Source organism: Notolabrus celidotus, chromosome 22, assembly GCF_009762535.1.
Source record: "Notolabrus celidotus isolate fNotCel1 chromosome 22, fNotCel1.pri, whole genome shotgun sequence".
NCBI classification, from domain to species: Eukaryota; Metazoa; Chordata; class Actinopteri; order Labriformes; family Labridae; genus Notolabrus; species Notolabrus celidotus.
Window position 1 is genome coordinate 23,203,583 of NC_048293.1, and position 21,154 is coordinate 23,224,736.

Consider the following 21,154-nt stretch of genomic DNA (forward strand, 5'->3'; position numbering starts at 1 on the left):
CGACGGATCTGTCGTACTGGGCATGAGGATCCTCTTGTAAGCTCTCCTGTGTTTCTCGTTGATACAGGTCTGGCTCTCTCCCATCAAAATAAGAGTAGGCTCCTCAGATCTGATGATCCGGTGCACGCAGCACTGCAGGAGTCTCGTCAGTCAGCTGAGCTGTCTATCAATTCTCAAAGTAGACTAGTCAGAAACATGAACACTGGGACATAAATCAGCCTGATAAGAACTTCATATAACAACAGAAACATGTTTGAGAAGTCTTTATTTGACTCATCAGAAGTTTACTGTGACCCTGCAGCCGGTCAGCGGGGGGGGCTTTAAACTACTGGCCTCACTTTTAGGAGGCTGCCATGCTGTCCATATTTACGTTCAGCCCTTGGATCAGACAAAAGAGCTGAAACTGAATCTCAGCAGGAAGTTACCTCAGAACATTTCACAGCTAAAGATAGTTCTCTCATCCTCGGCTACATTACCCGAGTCCTCCTCGGGGAGTTCCTGAGCTCCGGAAATATACCGCCATGACATCAGCGACTCCCGTCCAACAATGAGTCTTTGTTGGGAGAGCCGCTCTCGCTCGCACGGCCGCCATTGAGATCCTGATAAACGACCTCTGAGGTCATTGCCAACAGTGTTTGCTCAACCCTCGGCCTCCTGCGACCCTGAATAACTCATCCTGTCTCTGTCAAGTGGAATTGGATTTAGTGCAAATGAAACCTCTTTATCCCCGCGGCGAGCAGCCAGCGAACCTGACAGAGCGCTCCGATGTCAGAGGACTACCGAGGAGGAGTGTGAAGGGCAAGTGGCCTGCTGTAGGAGAGCAGGATTATGGGTAGTAAATGGACTATGGGGCTTGGACATTCATGAGGGACAGTAATGTGTGATAGTATGAGCGGGGAGGGGTGTGTGTGTGTGTGTGTGTGTGTGTGTGTGCGTGTGTATGTGTGTGTGTGTGTAGGGATTAAGTTACAACCTCCAGATGCTGAATAGCTGACCCAGGTACTTTAGCTCTGATGGCGTCTCACTCCTCATCAATACCTTCACCTTTTATCCTACACACACACACTCACACACACTCACACACACACACACACACACACACACACACACACACACACACACACACACACACACACACACACACGCACATCAGAGTGTCGCTGTCTGCACTGAGGTCTAATGCGGAGCACTCACAGCTCTAATCAGGAGAACATTTGTAACCCTGAAAAACACTTTCACTGCCTCTGTGTTCAGGAGACGCAGACCGAGACGACGAGGAGAACAGTGACTCAGCAGAATCCTGCAGACTCATGATTACAGTCGAGGACGGGTTTTCCTATTAGAATCCCTACTTTCTACAATCAGCTACTTCAGATTTATTCTTCGTCTTTGGAAGAAAATATACTCAGCTCGTTATCGTCTCATCGAAAATAAAGGAATAAGAAAATATTTGTCGCCTCAAGTGGACACTCCAGGAACTGCAGGCAAGAGTGGAAACACCAGCGACGCACTGAAACATCTCAGAGTGTCGTGTGTTTGTAATCTGTACCGCTGGTGTTTCAGTTAAAAGAGCAACCGTGTTATCTGGTGACTTTCGGCTAAATTCATTAAAACATACTCATGAGATTCGTCTTTAATGAAAACTAAAGGCATTCACGGGAGTGTGACAATCAAAGATGCATTCAGGTGAAAGTCACCAGTTAACAGGGTCACTCTTTGAACCAAAACACCGGTCAACACGTGCTTCCCTATCACAGCACAGCCACCAGGGTCCGTATGTCCTGTCTCGTTTTGAAATGAGCAAAAAAAAATTACATTTTATAGTAAAAAATATGGACAAAATAGTATCTAAACTTAAAATAAAACCTTGAAAATAGAAAATGTAATGAGCTTTCTGCCTTTCTTTGTTGCAAGATGACTCCCCAGTTTAGGGTTAGTGAACAGTTAATTATCTAAAGCATCAGTAGCAGCAGGTTAATTCATAACGGCACAGGAAACACAGACACATGCTCATATAGGTAGGGTCATTTTCTGCAGACCAGCTAAATGAAGCCACATTAAATCACTTTGAGGGACAGTAGGGGTCACTTGCCTTTGGCCCCAATATTCTGGGGGTCACGGGCTGAAAAGTTTGGGAACCCCTGGATTAGCAGACTCAATAACGACAAATCGTTTTGTTCCTGATCCCTCATCACGCTGAAACACAAGTGAGAGGATGCACTTAAAGAAAGGTGGAAGATAGGAGTTGTAACAAAGCATAGCGGAGCAGGGATTAGCTTCCTGCATTTAAACATTTCAGTTTCATCACTCGTGCAACAACAAGTAAGATCTAAACCAAACCAACGAAGGGTCAAAGGTCAGCAGACTGCAGAAACTGATCTGTGAGTGTGAGAGGAGAACAGTGCTGCAGACTCAGAGGTGAGAGCACTGATACAGAGCCCATCTTAATATATCTGGGCAGGTCAACAGTGCGCGTCGTAAACGGCTCCCTCTGTTTCCTTTGAACCAGCAGCATGCTTCAGCATAAAACACAGCAGAGTGTAAACACACACCATCAATAATATGTTCACTTCTGGTGCCAGGCCAAATGTGCCACATCCAAACCGAGCAATAAATGAATACATTTTGGAGAGAGCGCTAAAGCTCTCGGCGGCCAAGTGAGTCATAAAGGCAGCGATGCTGAGCCGAGGATTATTTCATCTCCTTCACACGGCAGCGCGGCGTGGGCGGGAAAATGAAAGTACACATGTGGGCCGCGAGACGCCCACAGAGTCTCCACAGAGGAAAACTGAAATGATTAACTTCACGTTTATGGAGAACAGGGACGACTTTATCTTTTAAAATTGGTGTTTCATTGCAGGAGCATCAGCAACAGCATTATCACTGCTCCAGTTAAACCTTTGAAGTCCTCAATCAAAACACCAATCTGTGCTTTATGGGACGTCTTTGCATGGAATATTTTCAGGTTTTTAAACTCCATAAGGTCTGATCAACCTAAGCTTAAATGTTTTATTAATCAACAAACTATAATACTTCATAAAAACATTGAGATGTACGTGAGCGTCCTGCTCAGGTTTCGTATACGAGATGCTGTTATCAATCTATCTATCCTCAGACTCTCTCCAAACAGAGCAGGTCTAGACCGTACTCTATGTTCTATTATTAAAAAACACCCAACATCAAGACCGGATCAGATCCAGTCCCATTTTACAGACAGGACTCAGTCTGATCTCATCTTAATCCACCATGCTGCAGAGCACTTTGCAGCATTTAGCAAGTTACAGTGGCAAGGACAAACTTCCTTTAACAGGCAGAAACCTCCAGCAGGACCAGACTCATGTTAGACACACATCTGCTGAGACCGAGTTGGGGATTTGTCCTGTAACGTTTGACTTTGCTTTTAGTTTCTTCAGCTATGATTGTTTGTATCTCAGTGCGGTCCTATTGAGCATCACTTCCTGTTTTCTACTAAGATGACGTCTCTGTCCTGGGTCACCACCGAAGAGTCCGTCCTTGTTCCCGGGTTTGGTTTCACCTGTCTGATGTTTACAGGTGTATCAGAAGCTGACTTCCTCTCTCGTGGGAGCTCTTTCTCCTCGGTCAGCTGTGTTTCCTTACACCTCCGTGCCCTCCTTTCGGCTGGGAGGCCGGGCTGACATCACTCTGCCTCGGGCTGTTAGAGGAAACGTAAATCAGATCAGGCCTGTCAGGTTTCAGGGAAAGGGAAGGTTTCTCTGTGTGAGTCACCATCAGGACGGGAACGCTTCAAATTCAGAGCTCTGGGAAAGCAGCCAAGTCAAAGAGGAGTGAAGAGACAGGATGAAAATATCAGACCGAGCACTTTCACTCTAAAAGGTTACGTTACTGAGACTTTCTGCTACAAAACAAACCTCATTCAGAACCGCTGTAGACCGATTCAACTTCATTAGAGTCACATTTATAAGGTAAAAATATAAAGCAGGGTCATTTGATTTTTTTAAATGTAGACTACTACTTTTCTTCCCGGTGTGTTAGTTTCTTAAACTTTAGTAATAGCAGTAGAAGAAGAGTTGTTTCATGAAGAACTCTGAAGCCTGAAATTTTCAGAAGCTCCCCCCCAACATTTTCCAAAGTCACTCTTTCACACATGTCCAAGCATTGAAGTCTTTCCTGTCTGATACAGCGGACTAAAAACTGCACTTTTAAAATACATGTAAATATCTCTACTTTTAAGAGTAGGCTTCAAACTTTCCTTTTTGATAAAGCTTATTGTTAGAGCTGAATCAGGCTTGGACCAGCTCTTAGTTATGCAGCTATAGGCTTACACTGACACACTGGGATCCTGTCTTTCCCTCCCTCTCCTCTCTCTCCCTGTCCCATTAAAGTTACTAACCATAGACCTTTCTGGAGTCCCTGAGCTCCCTTGTCTCGTAGGTTCCTCTGGATCTCTGCTGCTGTGGACATACCAGACTCCAGCTGCTACAACTACTACTATCCGTCTCACCACTATCATCTCTATCCCTCTCTCCAACACGGTCTCAGCAGATGTGTGTTTAACATGAGTCTGGTCCTGCTGGAGGTTTCTGCCTGTTAAAGGAAGTTTGTCCTTGCCACTGTAACTTGCTAAATGCTGCAAAGTGCTCTGCTCATGGTGGATTAAGATGAGATCAGGCTGAGTCCTGTCTGTAAGATGGGACTGGATCTGATCCTTCCCCACACAGATTCACAACCCAAGATGTGAGCAGCACAACAACTCACCTTAAAGCTACGGAGTCCAAGAGAGGTCAAAAAGAGGATCTTTTCTGAGCCTCTCTTCAGGCAAGTCTTGAATTTGTGACCAATCACTCATTACATGTATTTGAAGCTAGCTTACAGATCCAGAGCAGCACAATCCTGACCAGAGCAACACGAGTAAACAACCTCGGAGTGCTTTACTGCACAAACATGAAACTGGACTTTCTGTGACATGTTTCGTCTGTGACAACAAACCCTCACAGCCCTGCAGCGTTGTGTTGTAGCACTCCGTTTGGTCTGAGCGCTATCTCAAAGCTAGCCACGCGGTGTGAAAGCATGACAGAGTTCTTGTTTATCACCTCCGCTGCTGTAATCCTTCAGAGCTCACAGAACCTTAATTGCATCACATCAAAGCGGAGCCATGTCTTCAACGAGCAGCAGACATGAGAGAAATGTGAGAGAGTGTTAATCCGTCTCGACAGGTGGAACCTACACAACATTTAACTGCCTTTTACAGCTTCACTGGCGCGGTTACATCAGCCCACAAACAGCTCCGACAAGCACTCAGGACAGACTCTGCTAAACACTCCACTGTTCTCCGTCAGACGCACTGAAGCTACTTCAATCAGGAGGAAGAGGATTTGATTGATCAATGTGCAAATCGGATGAAGGGAGTCACGTTTTTTAATGCTAGGTGTTTTAAGATGATTCACGCTGATGTCTTTACCTTCGAGTGCATCTTAAAGAAACTTAAAAAGGATAAACGTAAAGACACAGAGAGGAAGTGAAGAGAAAACAGAACTCTAACAGCAGTTCAGCTCTACGTCCACACCTCTGCACAAAGCTGTGTGTGTCTGCTCTGCCCTCAGTCACACCTGCAGCTCTCACAATGCCATGGGTCGACTGTTCTCAGTGACAGGTCTTGAAGGCTTGTTTTGTTCTACCCCTTTTTGACCAAGGCAGTTTCAGGGCCAGTTTGGAGCTCAATTGAGAACCGGTTTATTGTGTTTTGACTGTGAGTGAACCGGCTCCCAGCTGGGAAAACCGTTGTGTGGCTCCAACTCTCTGCTGGTCTAGAACTGCGAACTGCTTACGTCAGGGGCGGGGGGCGCCATCATCAAAAACACAAACCAAACATGTTTCCGCCATTGTCCTGCAGCAAACAAATAAGAGGACCAATGGATTCCAAGGCAAAGCAGTGGTCGGCCGAGGAGACAAGCTGCCTTGTCCGCCATCGTTGTTGTTGTAAGGGAAAGTTAGCGCTAGCGGTGCTGGGAAAAGTAGTCACGTAAATCTGACGCCATGACGTGCCTCTTCCACGGGCTCGAGCAGGCGGAAAAACAAACGGGTGCCGTGTTGGTTCACAAGTTCAACCAGCTCCAAACCAGCGCGAGCACCAGCCCGGAAATACAACCCGGTTCACATTGGTTGGGAAGAGGTATTCGTCAACTGAGTCCCAATGACCCGAACCATGAAGGGAAACGACAGACCCCTGATTCAGATCATCGCCACATTCTCCAGGTGTGAAAGCAGCCTTAAAGTCCCGACGACACAGCCAAGCGCCAACCTCTGGTCTTAAAATATGAAGCCCATGCAGAAGTGCCAAAAACTGCAGTTCCTCAAGTGTCCACCAGAGGCTGGCTGCAGGAACAGCGAAAGAGACGATCTTTACAACAAGGGTGAATTTTTCTGTAACTTGTTATTTTTGAAGATATTAAAGTTACAAGTTTTGCCTAAATAAGAACAAAGCTGACTTGATTGACAGATGGGAACACTGTAGCTGTTAGCGAGGAGGCTAAAGGCCCGCCTCTTTTCCAATATGGCAGCCTCCGATGATCGGCTTCAGAAACAGGGCTTCGAAACAGACGGGTGATGTCACAGAGACTATTTAGACCCATTTTTTATACAGTCTGTTGGCACGGCACAATGATTTACAGCCAAAGATATGCAAACAAAATCCCCAAACACAGACAAAGGGCAGCGTCCGTGCAGGTACAGGCTGCAGTACGGTCTTTCTGGATTATGAGTGAGACTTGGGAACATTTCAAAATGAGTCTAAAGTCTATTTTTGAGGAAAGTCCCGCTCAGTTTGCCTTTTGTTGATGTTTTTGAGTTGGTTTGGTGAGTTCTGGTTTGTGGGAAAAGAGCCAAAGACTCATACTCAGGTGTTAATGTTTGTTTACTTGTTTCAGATCAAAGATTCAGATTCTGATATTTTTAGAAACGTTTGTTCTCCTCGTCCAATCGTCTGTGTGCAAGATGGACAGACTGCAGGTTTGTGCAAAAACTGTTTGTCCTCTAATAGATCACCTGATCTCTACCCACACCTTAAAGTGCCCCCAATCCGAGCACACGTTTGTTCTGTAGCAGCCCTCTGACTGCTCTCTGTTTTCACTCTCCGGCCGAGCCCTCTGTAAGATAAACAACAGATTTAGCTTTAGCTCTGCAGCCCCTACATAGAATATGGTGGATTTAAGCAGTGCCCAAAACAGCTGACCATCATCTCACCATCTGCCCCCCTGAATGCACCAATCACTGCCGGCCATGCCAGATGGGTTTGCCAGATCAGTGGCAAGGTTGAGCACCAGATAAAGCAGGAATGCCAACATGGCTCCGGGCAGTGGTGGAGAGAAATGTCAGAGTTGTGTTGTTGCTCATTTGGTTTTTGATTTGTTTAAACACATCCCCATCTGATAACAGAGCCATGCTTCACTCTGAGGGTACAAACACCATCCTGTGGACAGGTTGTCTCTTCATCAGGAATTCTCACCGTGTTTCTGTGAAGTCCAAACAATGGCTGCTCGAATCTGTTCCAAGACACAAACACGCGGCGGCAGCTTGGCGCTCGATGAAGCGCTTTAATGTCAGCGCCGGCGTCTCTCTCACCGGGATTAGAAGACGCTTCTCCTGCCGTGACAAATTTGCTGCTGGTGACACTTTTCATTGTTGCAAGGTGTGAACAGATGGATGCATGAAATATTGAATGTGCAACAGAACAAAAAAAGGCAGCTGTGTTTTCTTTTGAACATGTAGGCCAAGTCAGTCTCAACCAACGCGGCGTTCAAGAATGTGCTTCTGCTCTTTGGGGGACGGACTGACGGACGGAGAGAACGAGGTGAGGCCGAACGCACCGATAATCTGTGATGAAGCAGGAAGTCACTGAATATATACAACATTTCTGCAGCCACGACGAATCCTGACACAGAGGGATCTCGCCTTTCACAATCATACTGAAGGCAAACTGACGTTACAGGGACGTACATTCTGCACATTCAACTGTCAGTACGTAGAATCTCTTAATGATCAGACACCTTACTATCTTAAAGAGCTCATAGCGCCCTATCACCCCTCTAGAACACTACGCTCCCAACATGCAGGCTTGCTCATCATACCTAAAGTCTCTAAAAGTAGTATGGGAGGTAGAGCCTTCAGTTATCAGGCCCCTCTCCTTTGGAATCATCTACCAGTCAGAGTCCGGGAGGCAGACAGCCTCTCTACTTTTAAGAGTAGGCTTCAAACTTTCCTTTTTGATAAAGCTTATAGTTAGAGCTGGATCAGGCTTGGACCAGCTCTTAGTTATGCTGCTATAGGCTTAGACTGACACACTGGGATCCTGTCTCATCCCCTTCCCCCCAACCCCCTAATCACTCACTTTAACTCTACCTGTCCCATTAAAGTTACTAACCATAGACCTTTCTGGAGTCCCTGAGCTCCCTTGTCTCGTAGGTTCCTCTGAGTTGACGTAGACGTCCTCCTGCTGTGGACGTTCCAGACTTCAGCTGATGTGCTGGACTCCAGCGGCAACAGCTTCTACTACTCGTCTCATCACTATCACTGCTCTCTCTTATTCTCCTCTATCCCTCTTTCCAGACCCAACTTGGTCAAGGCAGATGTGTGTCTAACATGAGTCTGGTCCTGTTCGAGGTTTCTGCCTGTTAAAGGAAGTTTTTTCCTCGCCACTGTAACTAACTAAATACTGCGAGGTCCAGTGCAATGCTCATGGTGGATTAAGATGGGGTCAGACTGAGTCTTACCCTGTCTTGGTGTTGGGTCTCTGTTCATAATTTGACATAGAGAGGTCTAGACCTGCTCTGTTTGTAAAAGAGTCTTTACATAACGTTTGTTGTGATTTGGCGCTATACAAATAAAGATTGATTGATGTGACCGCTGAACAGCAAAGATTTCTGCACACCGGTGCATGCACATTACTCATGCACCAACAGGGAATTTGCTGATATCCTGATATGTCTAAATTTCAAACTCAATCTGGCCGATAAACCTATATATATGATATTCTCCTTTGGTGCTGTTTAGGACATCGGTTCTTGGGATGCAGGATTAAACTGGAAGTGTTGTCTTCTGCAGTTTCTGTCTCTTCAGTCCGTGCAGCCAACCTGTGGAAGCTGTCAGATCATTTCAGGCGTGCTTCTTAAAGAAGCTGGAGGACAGAGGGGTCTGCTGGGGGAGACAGGACAGTCTTTCATTTATTTTACAGCCTGGTTAATAAATCAGACACACAGAGACACGTGGGGAAGGACGAGACGGAGGCTCACAGCAGGCACACTGCATCCTGCAGACTGACAGAGTGCTGAGGTGAGAGAGAGAGAGGAAGATAGAGAGGAAAGGATGGACAGATTATGATGAGTAAGGCAATGAGGAGGAGAGACAGGGATCTTAAAGAGTCCTCTGTCTGTCCTCGAGCTGTGCTACGTCTCCTGGGACAGTCTGCCCTCATCACCTCCACACACACACACACACACACACACACACAAGCTAACCCAAGGAGTCAGGCTGTCCTTGATCAGTTCCACTCACCTGCACACACACATGACCGAGCTGTGAGAGTGAATCACTCTGTAACCAGCAGACTCTCACAGACAGCAGGGAGGAAGCAGCAGCTCCTCGTCACTCTGAACTCGTGTTTATAACAAACATAAAAATAAAACAGAACCTGAAACATCTTTGTTCTGTTCTGTTATGAGACAGAGCTCCTCATGGACCCAGAGAGCAGCTCACCCCTCCACCATTACATCACCACGTTCATTCAGTCACTGAGCGTTACTCCATCTGCTCCCTAGTGGTCATGGCAGGTATTACAGTGTCTCCATGGTATACAGCTTTTATTGCTTTATCCTGTTTGTTTGATCACTGAAGTAAATATGTATTTCTGAAGTTGAAAACACTGACTTCTCTTTAACTCTGTACTTTAATACAAATATGTGTTGTTAAAAAGTCTGTTGTCTGAGTAGTGCTGTCCAATCAGGTGTCTGCAGGAAAAACAGTCTGTATGGAGAGCAAAATCAGGAGGAACACAATCCAGCGTGATGACATTAATCCGAGAAGGATTTCTTTCTCTCTATAAACAGATATCTGCATGAAGAGCAGCTAACAATCTGTTCTAGATCAAACATTTACACTGAGACACAAATCTGCTTGATGCTGTGTCACTAAAGACAATCAGCGTTTAGATTTCCTGACTTCCTGGAACGCAGCATCACAAATGATGGATCCCACCTCCATTCAACAAACAAACATTGTAGACGTAGTTTTCTTCTCCTCTTGAGGACAGACCTGACAAAGCTTGACTTTTGACTTTTGACTAATCTGCATCATGATGTTGTTATTTCAGCAAATTTAAGACCCATTAATTACAAGAACATCACAAGAGCATCAGTTTCTGTTTCAGGTTCATACTGCTGAAGGAAGCCAGAGTGAAGCCTCTGTGGAACTGTTTACAGTGAAACTGAGACTCAGCACAAACAGATGAACAGGCGCTCCTCTAGGGGATGTAATATCTGTCATCTTAAACTATTTAAATCCAGATAGTAGAGTCTACCACTCCAGATAGGATGTGTTGCTCAAATGGAAAGGGTTTAGATTTACACACATTGTTTAATTTATGGCACAGTTAATAAAACTTAAGACCAACGTTCTGCAGAATACTCAATGTTTTCTGTTAGATGTTGTCATGGCCAAACAAAGACTACAAAGAATCACTGTTTCCAAACAGAATAATTCAGAGTGTATGCCCATGACTGAATCTGCACAGAGGGATTATATAGGAAGCAAACGCTGACACATAGTACAGACATGTGATTGGGCACACACACACACACACTCACACACACCCATCCCCCTCAGGGAGAGCGTCCTCCCATGACGGCATGTGGATGGAAATAGAGCGAGGGTACAATGAGTACTAGTTGCTGTTTGGCCCTTTTCTCAGATGTTTTTCAGCAGGAAAGAAAAGAACAGTGAGCGATGAAGACTCCGAACAAAGGTCAGGGTGAAGATACGCAGAGATACAAAACATGAGCAGACATCACTTTGTCTCAGGCTCACCTGTTTTTATGGTTACCTGACATTCTTCACCTGAAGGAGGGGAAGGTGGGAGCGAACACTTTCAGACGAGCAGACTCAGTTTCAGTCTAACAGCTTTCATCCTCAGAATACACAAAAAAAAAAACTGAAAATCTGAGTGTAAGACCGACCTTGAGGTCTGGGCAGGTGGATAAAGGTGTGCCAGAACTCCTTTTTAGTCTTCCTTGAATTATGAATAAGATATCATTTATACGAAAAAACTCCACCAGAATAATAAAGAAAAAGGCATTTTGTTTGTGAATGGAGTCGTAACTTTTAGAGAAAAGAGTTGTAATATTTCAAGATTAATGTTCCTAAAACACACCTCACACCTTCACACAGCTGTTATTGTGGGTCAATTATTTAACTTATTATTTATTTATATTTATTGATTATACTCTGGACGTCAGTAAATAAAGGCATGCTCTCAATGCATCCTCCAGATCAAATACAGATTAAATGAATGAATATTATACAAATAAAATGAGTTATTTTATGAGAATAAAGTCAAACATTTACAAAAGAGTCAATAGAAAAAACAAAACAATGAAAAAAATTAATTATAATATTAAAATACAAAATTGTTTTTTTCATTGCTAATTCATAAAAAATAAGTTGTATTTTATAAGAATTTTTTTTTAATATTACAAGAATAAATCTGAAATATTACAAGAAATAAGTTATAAAAAATAATTAATGAGAGGTAAGTTGCATTTACGCATGAAGGTTTCAATATTTTAAAGAAAAATGTCCTTCAGGAAAAACTGGATTCTTATTTTACTGAATTATTTTAACTATGATGAGTCATAATTTATTTTTATGTTTGTTTATGTTTATGTTTATTTGCAAAGTTAAAAAAATAGACATAAAAAAAAGCAAAGATAAATAATATACAGTGCAGGATGAGGCAGAAAACTCAGAGAGCTTGTTTGAAACCTCCACCCAAATAATGTTCTAATATCAAAAATGTATTAAAAAATACTGAATTGACACATAAAGACAATAGTTGATACTATAAATGAAATAAGAATATATAAATTTAACAATTACTATAAATACAGTTTCACAAGAAACAAGTGATAGGCCTATAATTAAAAAAATCCCATTTCAGAAGTGAAATCAGGAAAAAAGGACGTTATTTTATATAATACATTTAAAATTAAGTTGTTAAAAGTCTTAAAATAACAAGTTACTTTACAAGAAATATTTTATGACTTTGTGAAAAAATATATCTTTGAGAAGTTGCAGTATAACGAGAAAACAGGTAATTTTATGAGAGAAGTTTATTAAATAAAAGGCATTACTTCATTGGGAAACAAATAGTTGTATGACAATAAATGTTTGATATTAGGAGAAATAAGGCACAATTTTATGAGAATAAAGGGTGATTGGAAGTCAATGAAATTATGTTTGAATCTCATTGTGCAAAAATGTTCTCAGATCAGTGCACGAGGACTTTAATGGACATATGCGTGAGTCTCACATTCACAGGTTTTTTGGATCAGTGCAGAATCTTGGTCTTCAAATGGGGTTCCACTCAGCTGATCATATAGAGATAAAGTCACCTGTGGGTTACCTGTGCATGCATGCCAAGTTTCTATCTCTTCTGGTTTCTGATTTCATATCATTAAAACAAAGTTGCATGGAAATTATAATATTTCAGGTTTAATTTCTGTGTTATAGAAAGGTACATGCTTAAATTAAAGCCACCTATTGGCTGAGACAGGCTGACATCACTTTCAGATTATTTCATTTTAAAATACAAAAAGAAACTGATGTAAATTACAACAACATGCTGATATTTTAAATATTACCAGCCTTGATAAATGAGTCCAGGCTTGTTACGTGTTCACGTGTTACAGGAGCTCAGAGGAATGAAAGGCAGATACTTCTGAACGCCTCCGTGCAGACCACAGAAAACACACTTCACACTCCTCTGAAACCACCAACTGTCCTTCATTCAAAAATAACACAGACAATGTGTGAGGGACATAAACAGCACTAAACGCTTTGTGCAGACGAGCCACTTAAATCCATCTACGTGATGCTGTAGTTTCCTGTCAGATACACACTGAAGGGACCAAAACACACAATGAGTTCATCAGAAATATCAACAACCTAACCGTCTGTATTTACGTTTCTGTTTCTGAATTTGTAGATTCTTGAAGAACTACATCCTCCCATCCATGTGCTGTGTCACAGACATTCAGGATCCCCAGAGGATGAATCAGAGAAGCTGAATACACCATTAACTATTGTTGTGTTGTGGCCGTTCCCTTAAAGGAAGACGACCGCCCTCCTGTCACCGTGTAAACCGGCATCCTGTGACGTATCAGCCCCATTCACACACGCGTGTTACGCTCCCAGACAGATAGTTCGTACCTCCCGCTCTCTTTGAGGAGCGTGCTGTGTTTCATTACAAAGTTATACCGCCATCTACTGGCCTGGCATGCTAACTCTACTGTTTTCATTCATTTTGACGGATGTGTCCGTCTGCTTGAGGCTGGCTGCAGAAACACAGGAAACCACATATACACCCATTCAAAGAAGACGATCTTTACAGCATTAATAAACATGTTTACAGCCTGATTCAAAAAACAGCTTGGCTCTACGAAGCTAATCTCTCTATCGGCACACACTGTAGGGTGAATTTATTTCTAACTGCGACAGCTCAGAAGATATTAAGATTAGGAGTTTTTGCCCAAATAAGGACATGACTGACTTGACTGACAGGCGGGAACCATAGACTGTTTCAAATATGGACGTAGTATCCGTGATGTCACCCATCTGTTCCTGAGAGCTGTTTTGATGCCAATCGATGGCAGCAGCCATATTGGAAATGCAGAACTCAACCAGGCAGAGTGTGACGTAAAGGGGCGGAGTTTGAGCCTCCTAGCCAACAGCTATGTGATCGTCATTTCCCATTTATGCCGATGTGGTTTCCGGTGTTTCTGCAGCCAGTCTCAAGCAGATTCTCGATGTATTGCAGTTTATAACACTTCCACATGGGCTTCATAGTTTGAGACCGGAGGTTGCCGCTTGGCGGGAACACATAGTTGTTGGCGAGGAGGCTCAAACCCCGCCTCTTTACGTCACACTTTGACTGGTAGAGTTCAGCATTATCAATATGGCTTCCGCCGCCGCCTGGCTTCAAAACAACACTCAGAAGAAGATGGTTGACGTCACGGATACTACGTCCATTATTTATACAGTCTATGGTAACAAATTAAGACTTACAATGTCATAAATATGATGAATTCGTACTGTCATTTCTCCTGAACGCGGTAAACACTACCACATTTGAAGACATCAAAAGAACCAGAGGGAAAATATATTACACAACTGCTTTTGTACGACCTCACAAAGGTGGGATGCACCTGAAATAATCAGCGGACTGTCCCTTTAATTTCAGCCTGATCTCAGTGTGAGCTGCACAAATAAGCAAAGGCGTTATATTTACAGTGCTAAAAGCAGGACAAATATAGTGTTTGCTCAACACAACAGTCTGCAGCAGCAGCAGAAGTGTAGGTGGTGATTGGCCTCCACTATCACCTCTCATCTGCTCCATTCATCTGAACTGTATGTAGACCCCTCTCTCCCCCGCCCCCTCTCTCTCTTACTACCAGGAGCTGCAGATACTCTCATGTTTTTACCACCAGGAGATGATGGAGGAGAGGGGACGATAACAAAGAGGTGGCGTGCTCTCTCAGGCTTAAATACCCATACAATAATATATTATTAAAGCTGAGGGTCGAATGCTTAAGGGTTAATTATTAAAAATATTCCTTATAATAATGCATATTTTACAACACATTTTAAGCAAAGTGCAGCTGCTTAATTAAAGATGATTTATTCCTCTTTATTGAAGGTTTATTTTGTTGTAATGTGTGTTTATATTCAGTCAGTGCAGGAATCTGTGTGTTATTATCCCGGGGTGTGTGCTCGCTGAGCGCAGGGCGGGAAGAAGGGGGTGGGAGGCAGGGTCCTTTGTCCCAGAGAGAGCCTCCACCGAGGAACATGTGCCCCCCCTGCTCGGTCCTTTAAACACATTCAGTGTGTGTGAGGCTCTGACTGAAGTATTGGGATGTGGAATGTTAATAAAAGAGAATAAAAGAGAATAAAGAGGGAGAACTTCCTCCTGACGTACCGTACCGTACCGTACCGTGAACTGACAGACCGTTACCATGGGTTACTCACAATCCGAATTTTAAAAAATCGGGTTTTCGTGTTTTTGCGTGTTTTTGTGAAAGTTAACGCAAATAGTAAACAGAGAAAACCTTCAGCTCGTGCTGTTCGTTACACCCCCGACGTGATACTGACGCCAGGAGAGGCACGTTTAGTGTGGAACTCGTTAAACACCTTAAAACGTGCAGAGAACCACCACGGTGCCACAAAACCCCGCAGTCCGTAAACACACCACGGGCAGAATTACTACAACACAAACAGGAGACCAGATCCAGCACGATCCAGCAGATCCAGCACGAGCACAGAGACAGATTAGAGTAAATCCACGGCTGACAAGGGGGCTCCCGTTGTCTGGTGGACTGAAGCGGACCGTAGTAGACCCGATGGTGGGTTTTTGTGTAATCAGGCAGAGACTTACCCGGTTTTCCTGCTCGTCCTCGTTCAGTTCCTCAGAGATAAATCAGGGTGATCCACATTGTGAGTCCGTGAGTCCGTCAGTCTCAGCTAAACGCTTTAACGCTCCGCAGGCATCAGTCTGTGTGTGTGTGTGTGTGTGTGTGTGTGTGTGTGAGAGAGTGTGTATGTGTGTGTGTGTGGCAGACGGGTCTCCAGTGTGTGTGTGAGAGTGTGTGTGAGTGTGTGTGTTAGGATGAAACGCCTTTTCTCCTCTAGGAGCTGCATTGTTGACATTGGCTTCCTGACGTCATGCTGGCCCTCATTCACAACAACGGCCAAGCCCCCCTGCTCTTACGATGATGGAGCCCCCCCCCCCTCCTGCTCCTACGAGGATGGAGCCCCCCCCCCCCCCTGCTCTTACGAGGATGGAGCCCCCCCCGCTCTTACGTTACTAGAGCCCCCCCCCCTGCCCCAACCATGATGTTGCCCCCCTGCTCTTACCATGATGTTGCCCCCCCCCCCCGCTCTTACGTTACTAGAGCCCCCCCCCCCCCCCCCCCCTGCCCCAACCATGATGTTGCCCCCCTGCTCTTACCATGATGTAGCCCCCCCTCCTCTTACCATGATGTTGCCCCCCCCCCCCCCCCTCCTCTGTGCCTGACGCTGCAGTGCTGAACATGCTCTCTACTATTTCTCCTGCTTTATCACTCCAAACAGATTAGCATACAAACATCCTCACCTTGCAGCATGTTTCATATTTCATCCTGTAAAAGTCTCCAAAAACCTGAACTGGGACATGAACTCTGCATGAGGGCCACACTGTCTACCTTAATGCTTTGTGCAAACATTCAAAAATATTCGGGTGTAATCCTCTTGATATCTATCAAGATGTAATCTGTGTTTTATATCTTCATGTAACTGATGGAATTTTTTTTTTTAGTTCCAAATTACTATCTACAGAACAGGATGAGGGACACTGGAAAAATACAAATTAATGAAAAAGATGAATATTTTTATTATTCTGAAATGAAGTCAGAATTCTGACTTTAATCTTTAATCTCAGAATTCTGACTTTAATCACAGAATTCTGACTTTAATCTCAGAATTCTAACTTTAATCTTTAATCTCAGAATTCTGACTTTAATCTCAGAATTCTGACTTTAATCTTTAATCTCAGAATTCTGACTGTCATCCCAGAATTTATTTTTAATCTCAGAATTCTGACCGTCATCTTTAATCTCAGAACTCTGACTTTAATCTCTAATCTCAGAATTCTGACTTTAATCTTTAATCTCAGAATTCTAATTTTAATCTCAGAATTCTGACTTTAATCTCTAATCTCAGAATTCTGACTTTAATCTTTAATCTCAGAATTCTAACTTTAATCTCAGAATTCTGACTTTAATCTCAGAATTCTGACTTTAATCTTTAATCTCAGAATTCTGACTGTCATCCCAGAATTTATTTTTAATCTCAGAATTCTGACCGTCATCTTTAATCTCAGAACTCTGACTTTAATCTCTAATCTCAGAATTCTCACTTCAGTCTCAGAATTCTCACTTCAGTCTCAGAATTCTGATTTAAAGCTCAGAAGTTTGACTTTGATCTCAGAATTCTAACTATAATCTCAGAATTCTGACTTTAATCTCAGAATTCTGACTTTAATCCCAGAGTAATAGAAAATATATATTTCACCCAATATATATTTTTTCAGTGGCCCTAATCCTCTTTAGTAACTCAGACAGTCCTCTATAAGAAAGTAAACAGTTACTTGCTACATGATGAGAGAAAATATAATACATAGTAAAAAAATGTTGTAATCAGTACAGCTGAACATTAATCAGAGAAATTAATTTGTTAGATATTTAGCATTAATTTCTTTGGCATGATTAAATTTATGGTTAATTCCTTTGAGCATGGAGGCGCGAGTGTCGTGTCACATTGAGAAGGCAAACAAAGGTGCAGAATCCAAAACTGAGACAAAACAAAATTTACTTAAAACAAACCCACACAAGAAAAAACGAGAGCACAGGAAGACATCATAAGACTGAACAATGAACTGACACAGAAGGAAGGAAACACAGAGACTAAATACTGACAGAGATAACGAGACACAGGTGAGACAACGAGACACAGGTGAGACACAGGTGGAACTCATGAGTGCAATCAAGGGCAGGAAGTAAAACTAAACCAGACACAGAAGGAACGAGTACTACAAAATAAAACAGGAAGCTGAACTACGGAGCACAAGAGAAAATGCACAAAGAATAAAGAACACAAATAATAAACTTACAAAAGCAGCTCATGACAGAGACACCTGAGAGGTGTATGATGGTGAAGGTTACAGAGAACACAACATTTGATGTACAGTGTCACTGGTCTTGGTCCATCACATCCCACACAGGATTCATCTGTTCGTGGTGAGTCTCAGTTTCACTGTAAACAGTTCCACAGAGGCTTCACCGTGTCTTCCTTCAGCCGTATGAACCTGAAACAGAAATTCAGAATTCTAGAACACCTGCTGTTGCTCTCCATACAGACTGTTTGTCCTGCTGACACCTGATTGGTCAACATTTTTATGTGGAATCTGTAAAAATAGTTTAGTGGCACGTTATTTTACCTGACTAGAAATATGAAATGTCAATCAGTTTGAAGGATTTTGATTTTTGAGCTGATCAAAAGTTCCCAAACTGCTTTAAATGTTGTCTTTAAGTTGCTGATGTGTTTGAAAGAGAATTCCCACATTGTTCTGTCGGCTGGTGTTAAAACTCTTTAAAAGCTCCAGCTGAAAGAAGAATAAATATCTGTCCTCCTTAACTCACACTGCACCTAACTTAAACTCTGATTGTAACACAGATAAACGTGATAGAAGGAGAGTGATGGGTTTTGCAGCGCTCAGGACACTCTGAACAGGACAGAGGGTACGATACGGCTCCTAACACAGAGTTTAATCCTGCGGGAGCTGGCAGAGCTCTCACATTTTATCAGTTCGCCACAGACAGACACCTCATGGGTCTCATTCTGAGCGGCTGGATTCAGATCAGCCCACATTCTCAATGTCAAGATGTTATAAATAGCCAGAACTGATTTGTAGAGCTCCTCCAGCAGCTCAGATCAGCTCGGAGGGAGACGAGGTGTTCTCAGAGACAGATCTACGGCAGGTCTGTCAATAACTACACAGAAAAACACATTTCAGAGGACCAGCTGCTGTTTGTTTAATGCATTCATTAGGGCTAGTCTAAATAATGGAGTATAACAACACCTGGCTGTTGATATTTATCACTTAAAGAGGCTGATGCTCAAAAGTATACTACTGTTTCATCATGCCCAGGTTAGCTTCATTTAGTGGGGGATGTTGCATGGCTTTGATTCCATCCAGACCTCTTTGGTTTAACTTGGGGTTCTTTATATTGTGATTTTGAAGGAGATGCTGAACTCTAAAATGGTCCCAGTCAGAATGTAATCATCTGAGAGACAAATGTGTGCAAACTAAATGCAACACAAGATCAAACTTTCAGAATATGTCTGCAGCTTTTCTATTTTTACCTGTTTCTGTCCCCGTGCTCCGTTGCTTCAAACTAAATATTTAAACTCAAGTATTTTACAGCTGACTGAAACATGACCCAGTAACCTGCACAAGACCCCGAGCTCAAACATAGACTGGCTTTGATTTCTCCTCAGCTTCATCCTCTTCTTTACAGATCCTGCTTAGGACTAAATATTGGTATATGAGGTGTTCAGGTTTCTGTTTTTATTTCATGTTGTTTCGTCCACGGGTGTTTTGTGTGGTCATTGGTGGAAAACTAGGAGAACAAACAAGCAAAGAGCAACCCTCTGTAGTGTAATCCTGCAGCAGGCTTCTGGTAAAGATTCAGCTTCAGAAATCTGCAAACCACAGCAGCTAACTTTTACATTCTCCTGCTCCTCGTTGTCGGTCTGACCGTAAAGAAAGGCAATGCACACACATGGCAATCTGGGCTGCGTTCTGGATCATCTGCAGATTTGGATGTGCAGTAAATGGTTTCAAAAAGAATTATTGATGTTGACAGAAGATGTAAGGTACTGTGATTCATTTAAAACTGGGGGCATCATCATGAACAGGGTCCAACCTGCTGCAGATCATCCAAACAGCCAACAGATCACCCAGAGACTCTGGGTCTATAGTGGGTTTGTATCCTCTGACTGAAAGAGATAAATATCAAGAATCAGAGAAAAAGTGACAGAAATGTAAAATAGCGAAGTGTAGGATTAAGAAGACAGGAGCCTGATTTCTTACTTCATCAAATAGGAGGTGTTCCTTTAACAGACGATGGTGGGTTTCAAATGCAGTCCAGTCTTTCATCCAGCAGCCCTCTCTCTTTCTGCCTGTCCGTGTGTGTGTGTGCATGTGTGAGTGTGTGTGTGTAAAACCAAATTACCACAGAGCATGTCAAACTGTTATTGAAGGGAGTAGTGGGATCTATAAAAACCTCTGCATTGCTATGGAAACTGCAGCCTCAGATCGGGTCCTGCAGTTAAAGCAGGAACACACCTCCAGCAGAATGAGCGCTAACATCATTAACCTGCTGTACTGAGGCTGCTCGCTGTGATAACTGCTGCCAGGACAAACTGTTTCACCCCATTTGTTTCCCAATTCACCCACAAATCAACACCGCACTCCCAGCTCATCCTCAAACCAGAGCATCTGATTAAATAGTCTGTTCAAAGGACGGGAGTGAAGCTGAGCATGAAATTAGAAAATAATAATGTATATTTATGTCGATACAAGGGCGCGAGGTTCGCAGGAAATTGGAATGAAGATGTCGTTTCATCTTTGACGGTTCAATTGCTGCGTTTATCAGGTTTTATTTTAATCCTGTTCAAAGACGTTAACAAGGATTTGTTTCATAATTTGACAGACGTGGAGTGCGTGTTGGCCTCCGCCAGGGTCACGATCCTGTTTGGGATTCTTATGGACAGGATCTCAAGGCGCAGCTGGGGGGATGAGGGTCTCCAGTTTAGGGGGCTCAGAATTTCATCTCTGCTTTTTGCAGACGATGTGGTTCTGTTGGCTTCTTCAAGCTGGGACCTGCAGCAGGCATCAGGGCGGTTTACAGCTGAGAGTCAGCGACTCCCATTCTCCTCTACTGTTCCCCCTGCCACTACAAAATGCTAACTGTCTCCAACAAAAACAAACTCATACGCACCACAAAATCATCCGCCTCCCCACACCCAACCTGTCTGACCTCAACAACAGAGCCATCATACGCAGAGCACGCACTATAACACTGGACCCCCAACACCCCCTCTACTCAGTCTTCACACTACTCCCCTCCGGTCGCAGATACAGATCCCCTTACTGTAGGCGAGCCCGGTTTGGCAGAAGCTTCGTCCCATCAGCCATTGCACTGCTAAACAGAATGACACTGTAATGTGTCCGGTGTGTTTATATGTGTCTGGTGTGCATATATGTGGGATGAGGTGCACCATTGTTGTGAGGCTGGGTGGATGTTTATTGTTA

The 21,154-nt window shown here is 43.4% G+C and overlaps 2 protein-coding genes across 4 annotated transcripts in view; one reads left to right on the forward strand and one right to left on the reverse strand.

Moving 5' to 3' along the window:
- LOC117806227 (transcription regulator protein BACH2-like) overlaps positions 1-15,910 on the reverse strand; it is a 38,891-nt gene extending 22,981 nt beyond the window's left edge. The window contains exon 1 of the mRNA XM_034675041.1: positions 15,677-15,910. The gene's annotated coding sequence lies outside the window, so the exon portion shown is untranslated. The remainder of the gene's footprint in view (positions 1-15,676) is intronic.
- LOC117806222 (NLR family CARD domain-containing protein 3-like) overlaps positions 1-21,154 on the forward strand; it is a 435,740-nt gene that overhangs the window by 284,136 nt on the left and 130,450 nt on the right. The gene's annotated exons all lie outside the window — the stretch shown is intronic.